The sequence below is a fragment of the Centroberyx affinis genome, unplaced genomic scaffold (assembly GCF_046629955.1).
Source record: "Centroberyx affinis isolate AG114_WGS23_722 - 3 ecotype Tasmania unplaced genomic scaffold, CSIRO-AGI_Caff_v1 ptg001481l_1, whole genome shotgun sequence".
Taxonomy (NCBI): domain Eukaryota; kingdom Metazoa; phylum Chordata; class Actinopteri; order Beryciformes; family Berycidae; genus Centroberyx; species Centroberyx affinis.
In genome coordinates, this window is record NW_027279948.1 from 177,040 (window position 1) to 184,799 (window position 7,760).

The window sequence follows — 7,760 nt, forward strand, 5'->3', positions numbered from 1 at the left end:
CCTCTGCCTGTGAGGTGAATTTCAATTCACCTTCTGCAGTCATCTTCAATTCCCTTTAAGAGTAACCCTCTGTCTCTCTCATTCACACACACACACACACACACACACACACACACACACACACACACGCATATAGATAGCTACTAACATACACACATGCAATGACATGCCAACACACATTTAAAGACGTTTACACTGAAAAAACGAGGAGAGATGGGTCACTCCTGTTACTCACAGGAGTATGTGTTCATATTCATAAAATTCATATTATTCTGACGTTCTGCACTTTAGACCGTGAACTAACTAACTGTATCTGTCACATGCTTCGACTAACAAAGGCATTCATCACCCTCGCCCATTTGTGGCACTTTCCACACTCATTTTTTTTTTGCAGCATCAGAAGTCATTTTTCAATTTTTGCCAGAAAAACCAATTGAAGATATAATCAACTCGTTCTCACTGGAACTCTGGACACGCGCTTTAAAAATGAAAAATAAGCTTCTCACCAGGCTCGGCGGCCGATTATCCATAATTGAAGAAATCAAATGTTAGGAGCCTTTACCTATGTTTAAATGCAGAGCAACAAAATAAATGATTCTTCATATTTTGTTTTTTTTGCAATTGATTTGACACGAATCAAGGTTCATGCTCTCAAAATGCTGTTTTAACACTTTCATTCCAAAATGAAGTGCTGCTTTCCTTTCAGATAAGAGCTTTATAGAAAGCAATTTTTGACATCAAAACTTTACACGCCATCTACTGATTAAATCACATATTCAGCCTTATCCACACGGGAATACTAATGGTAAAACATCTTTATCAGAAAGTTCCAGTCATTTTTTTTTTCTTATAATCTGATTTGATGGAATGTGTTCATAATTTGTTAATGAAATGTTTTTCTTTACAGTAAGCAGAACTTCTGGTGCTCACAATTTCATAAATACTTATTCACAGTTTCACATGTACCAGGTTTGTCAATTTTGGTAAAGTCACAGCTGACATTTTTGCATGTTCGTCTATGCGTGATACAATAAGGAGGTAGAGGTATTGAATAACACAAAGAAATCCCAATTTGCTTCAAAATAAACCAAAAAGAAACCATGAAACCAAAAGAAACTGTTGTAACTAATGACTTTACTCATCATCAACCCTTTAATTTAACTTTCAATTCTTCATTTCAGGCTCAGTAAACAAATGAAAAGGTGCTATTACTCATGCTAAATTATAAAGTATTTAGAAGCTTGTGTTAATGCATGTGCATGAGTCACTGTTTGGAGAGATGTGTTACATTGAGAAAAGCTGTTTATTTTCCCTATCATTTAAATCACATCAGTTTGACACTACCCATCATGATGTATTCTATGAATTTACATCATATGGATTTGATGTCAGCATACACTAATGCCATTAGTGGCTCATAGTGTTAGATATCACCATTTCAGCCTATGCCAATCACATTATAGGTTTGTTATTTATGCCCATACCATTTCACAGTGACTGAATATGGTCTTTTTTTTTTTAATAGAGAACAAGTCCATCTATTCTGTAAGTGGCCTTGCTGTTTTTCATTTCAGAGAGAGACTTGGTCATTTCCTTCTGCTCCTTTGTGAAAAGAGCGTTTGGAGTGTTTGATTATTGCATTCACTACTTTCAAGTACAGTTTCTGACACTGTGGTATCATAATAATAATATCAGAATGATATCATGGTTGATGACGTGACATGTAGTAACTAAGTGTGGGTAAAAAAATGATTGATTTCGATGCCGATCCCACAGTTACAAAATCGTGTATTCCTAATATATTGTGTTGTGGGATAAAACTCATCAAATATACAATAAATGCACGTGTTTCATTACCACCTCTGCTAAGGCAGTGGGTCCTCTGACATTGGTTTTGGATCACAAAATGAGTCGCAGGCTTTTTTTTTTTTTTTTTTGTTAACAAGAGGAGAAAGGAGCCTGGGCTCAAGGGCTGCAGACTAAATGTTGATGAACTGGCTCAAACCAATACTACATGGCACTATGCCTGAATACAACTCCAATTCTGCTTCCAGTTACAAAAACTAATCACAGAAACCCCGCTCAGTAAGTTATTTTTTTTTTTCATTTGGCCTTTGTTCTTACATGGTTTGTCCTGAAAGTACAGCAGAAAGTGCTGAAAAAAGAAAAAAAAAACGAAAGATCGAACAAATCCTTCTAGTAGAAATGGCTGGTAAGCACTTCGGCACGGCTACAGAACCCTAAAAATGAAGCAAAAACAAATATGTGGGCTTAGGCGTGAAGAAGTGAATTAAATACTGAAAATAAGAGGGAAAGAAAGGGCTGACGGATACAACTAAAGAAAGAAAGAAAGAAAGAAAAAGAAAGACAGACAGACACATGCTATATAGCAGTCTACTCAGTATGTAGGTCTGGTGTCTAGAGTGCGCTCATCATGAATAGTTTACTGTTTGTTACGTAATAGTACAGTGGTGTTTGCTTTCCTCAATACACACACACACACGCGTATTGTCACATATACTCAACCACTCAATCTCAACAGATGCAGTGCAATGCAGAAGGCCTATGTGAGTTCATTAATAGATGAGTGTGCATAACGTGTGTTATATACGCTCCGGTGACTGTAGTCTTTTGCTTCCCTCAACAAAGACTCCAAACAAAATCCTTCCATTAAAGCCCTTTGTACAAGCTGACATTTAGCTGGGACATGTCGCCTGAATCTCGCTCTCTGTCCTTATCTCTGTCGACGTCTCGGTCTCTCTGCGGTCTGGCTCGCTCTCATCTTTCTCTCTAGAGGGCGCCCAGGTGATGAAACGCACTTGCTGGCGGCCATGTTGGAGGTCCTCAGGTCAATGGGCAACAGCAACTGTGCGTTTCTAAAGGTACGACTTTACGTGTGCTATGTGGAGATTTCCTTGAGATTTCTCTTTTCTAAAGCTTGTTGTCAAAACCCGGACCGACTCAAAGCTCCTCCCGGCCCATTCAGTAGCTTTTCATTTTTTTTAAAACTAGCTTGTCTGCTCCTCGCTGTTTAAAAGCACTCTCCTTTCTTAAATAAATTGTTGTAATGGCGGACTCGATGAAGCGAGCGAGTAAACTTGTTAAACTAGTAAACTTGCTACCTGCCTCTTCACTTGTCATTGTGGGACATGTGACCTTCAGCGGGAGAAAAATCTGGCAAAGCGAGACTGGAAACCGGCGACAATTCTCCGTAGGTACGTTTAGCTTAATTATTAGCCTTTATGCACAGTTTGTCCTTAGGGGCCTCTGTACTCCAGTAGTTTTGCTGTGCTTTATTTACAAATGTGTTGTGGTTTCTGTCGCCCTCTAGTGGTTGGAAAATTGCTCATTGCAGCTTTAACGTATGTAGTAGAAGCTAGCATTAGTGGTGGCTAGTAGTCATATGTTAACATTAAAGTGGATACAGACAACTTTTCAACTTTCCCCCCGTTGTCCCCCCCTAGTGTTTCCAAGTGGTATTGTTGTTTGCGCCGCTGTCACAAAGACAACCAGATCACTTTCTGTTAGAGCCTAGCTCCGTGCAATAGAGCAAACCATCTGTCTGCTTATCAACTCCTAACATATCATAACACAATATAGTAACTTTCACCACTGCTTATTTTAGAAAGGCCACTGCAAGAAAACATGTTCTTTGTTTAGATTATCAAACGGACAATGGATCATTTGTTTGTTTCTGGCTGCTAGCGTTAGCTAGCATAGCTAGCCTTAGCAACATGGCTAACGTTGCTAACGCTAGCAGCCAGAAACAAACATAGTTAGATGTTTTCTTTTGTTCCAGAAACAAACATAGATGTTTGTTTCTGGCTGGTCCTGGCTTCCTTGTAGCTCCTGGTTCGTTTTCTGGCTGCTAGCGGTAGGGTTAGCAACATGGCTAGGGGATAGCTACCGGGGAAAACCTATCCTATTCCTCTGTTGGTTGCGCAATGGATGACGCACTTCCTTTGTGCCGTAAATCAAGCCTTCATTCTCCCGGGAGATCGTACCCGGTGGCAGACAGAATTGCATAGTGAAAGCGAGGCTTATAGGGAACCAATCTAAACGCTGATGGTGTCATTATTCTATAGCCATTACACTGTGCAATCAACATTTACTTCATAATGATAAGTTAAAGCAAAAAAGTTGTCTATAGGGTCTTTAACATTATTTTGTTGCTTCACCAAATTAGCAGGCTGGCTAATTAGCTAGCTAACAAAGCCAAAAACCAGCAGTTTGTTCGGGTTAACTGAGCTTTTTCTCAAGTTAGTAGAGTGGAGTAGAGACTGGGACTAAAGACAAGACAGTTTACTGTGTCACAGTATCTTACATTTGAAAAATAATCTACTTTATCAAACTTCACTTTTTCACTGAAAGAATTTTCAGCGACACCATACAAATCTTTCTCAGCTATCTAAACATGTAGCCATTTGAACACAGCTAATTCTCTGTCAACCTTCATGATGCCATGGTTGCTTAGAGAATTGTGATGCACTTCCGTTCTGTTGACAGAACAGGCCTATAAGCTGAACTGTCTGCCTTTGCAGATGTTTGTCTGACAAGATATATCTAGCATGCTTCAAGACATTAAGATGTCAGCTACACGTGTAGTAAATATTTAAACACGTAGCCATACAAAAGCATCAGTCTTTAACATGTACATGTGAGATGTCTGGTTAAATCATAAATATGGACCTGAGGGACAAACCCCTGACAGCTCAGTGACTAAGGAACTCCCTATGTTTGTCGGTTTGAATCTAGCTTATGACCTTTGTTTCATGTCATCTCTCCTGATTCCCATCTCTATCCACTGTGTACAATCTGATGAAGCAGAAATTCCATAAAATATTCATCTTAGAAATACAGACTTGGAATTGCATTACTGTGTGTAGACTTGTACGTGTATTTTTTAACGTGTGTGTTAGAGAGGGAGAGAGTTTGCAGCGATAGTGACTAATTATAGTATCTTGTATCGCAGCAGCTGCCATGATGTTTTGTCTGTGTGCTATAATGGCTCCTGCTGTTGCTAATGGAGATGAGAGTGTCAACAGGCTTCGGCCCACAGATGCTGATAATTATTGTTCTCTAGTACCAATTGTACCAGCACACCCAGACACACTAACAGAGGCACACAAACACACACACAGGCATCAATGTACATATTCAAGCTTGCACACGCATGCATATTTACATAGTATATCCACACGCATGTGTAAAGATGGCTGAGAAGTAGAACTTGTTCTCAAACAAACAAATAGTGCAGCAGTAGTGCAATGCCACATTAAGTGCAAACAGTCAAAATTATTTCTATGCAACATACAGAAAAAGTTTTGTTTTTCATAGTGGTTCTATGTAGAATTGTAACAACTCAAATAACCTACTTACCTATCCATCCACCCACCTTCCTTCCACTTACCAACATACAATACTGAGTAAAGTAATCCAGACGAGGCAGCAAACAATATCATAAGAGCAACTTATCAGTCAAGATATCCAATATCCACAGCCAATGTCCAGATAATGAGTTGGATTTTGAAAGCAATGACCTGACACAGCCTGCAGTAAACTACAATTGGAATGAGGCCATCATGGACAAACACACACTGCAACATTTGCAAACAGATAAACACCACACAGTAGTCCCATTGCAAGCAGTCGGCACTACGCAGAAACACATACAAGATTTAGACGACAAGCAGTCAGTGCTGCATTTATCACATGCAAACAGTCGGCACAGGGACACAGTTAAACTGCCATCATTGAACGGAGGCTGCCAATTATGGGAAGTTTTCAGCCAGAATAATAATGTGACGGGCCTGAGCTGGTAGCATCAGAAACAGACTTTGAATGAATGAAAAAGACTCACCAGACATCAAAATCCCTTTCTCCTGCTTTTCTTTGAGGCAAAATCCTATATTCATTCACTGAAAGCAAACTGGCACAACAGATCATGCTCAACTGACATCAGGGTCAAACTGTTACGTTTGCTTTCATGCATGGAGGACCTCAGTCTGTTTTTAATTATGGCCAACTTAGAAAATGATCTGTCTCCTGTGGCATTTGAAGCGGGGAGAGTGAGATAAATTGTCGGTGCAATGTCAACATTAGGAAAAGCACTTTGGAGCTGTTTCTCTTTCAGCGTCGGCAATAGGTTCCTTTGATACAGTGCCGCAGTAATGTAGCAAATAAGTTCAACCTCAAAATCATCCCGTAAATCTGTATTTATAAAATGCTGTATTTTCTCTGAAGATCACGGCTTGCGTTGTGTATCTCGTCCATAGATGGCCTCATGAGATGATGCAGAAAGCCCAAGTAGTTAAAAGATTCTGTGTAGGCCTGCATACTGACAACTTAGTGGTTTGTAAGCATTAACGACCTATGCCAGTGCGACTCACAAGGGAATTACAGCTATTATACAAATATATAACTAGGCCAAAACTCACTAGCATAAAATGCAAATGATAAAAAACTAATTTTATTTCCCATTTGGTACCCTTGCTCGGGGGCCCCCTAGTGGCCGGGGCTAACGCAGGCCAGCATACATGCCTATCTGCTTACTGGTGTCCACACATACTGACCTACCTACCCACCTATGTACCTTCCTACCTACGTGATTGCATAAAATGTTGTGAAATAAGCATGAACTCTGAAAGGCAGACTATGTGTTGTGGACACAAATTATGTGAAGATTACGTTCGTCCACCATGAATCGGATTACGTGATAGTAGCAGAAATTAGACATGCCATTTTCCCCGCTAACAGGCCTAAGTTTAGGCAAGCAAAACAACTTTGGGTTAAGGTTACAGTTAAGGATAAGGCTATGGTCAAGGTCCTTTGCTTCCCTAACCTTGACCAATTTGGTCAAGGTTTGGGAAAGGCTTTGGTCATGGATAAATATGAAAAACTTAATCTGAAAATGAAATCTTCTTGTATGAGTTGGGAATAGTTCATAGTTCAGTAGTTCATAGTTCATTTCTCTCACTTATTCACATACTTGCTTTTAAAGGAGACCAGACTCATTTCACAAAATTTCAGGAGATCAGGCTGCTTCCTACCTTCCCATCTACATACTTACCTAAATACCAACCTACCTACCTGCTTACCCACCTGCTTCATTGCCTTAATCCCTATCTGCTACCTACCTAGGCAGGGTAGATACAGTAGGTAGGCAGGAGCTGATTCCATGCTGGTGAGAGTACCTTCTCTAAGGAATCTCGTGATTCCCTTTTACCTCAAAGGATAAGGAGGAAAACAAGGAATGAATGTGCCTGAACTAGACTGTAAAGACGCTGCCTCTGTGGAATTGCTGTCCTCTCCATTTCCCTCGTCTCCGCCTACAGCAATCCCCGAACATTTTATCACCATCAGGTATAATGAGACGTTCGGCGTGCCCTCTGATGCTTTCGCGATTCCGTTGAGGATGATGTCGGACTTTGCTCTCTTCAAGCTGCATAGCGTTTTTTTTTTTTCTTGAAGTCGCCCTTGTGTCTTATGCACATGGTTTGTTCATGATTAGATGCCACTGATACAGGTTCTCCACATATGCTGAATAAAACATGTTTGGGAGCGTGGAGGTACCTCAAAGGGACTACACATCGGCACAGAGGAGAGAGGCAATCGTGTTCAGTCCTCCACTTCTGTTCTTTTGAATACCTTTTTTATTTTCGTTTCTTTTTTTTAAATTTTCATTCCACAAGGAAAGAAAGACATGTTCAGAAGCACGTTGCTTCAAGGCCAAGCTGAGATACAGTAGATGAAAAGTTGAG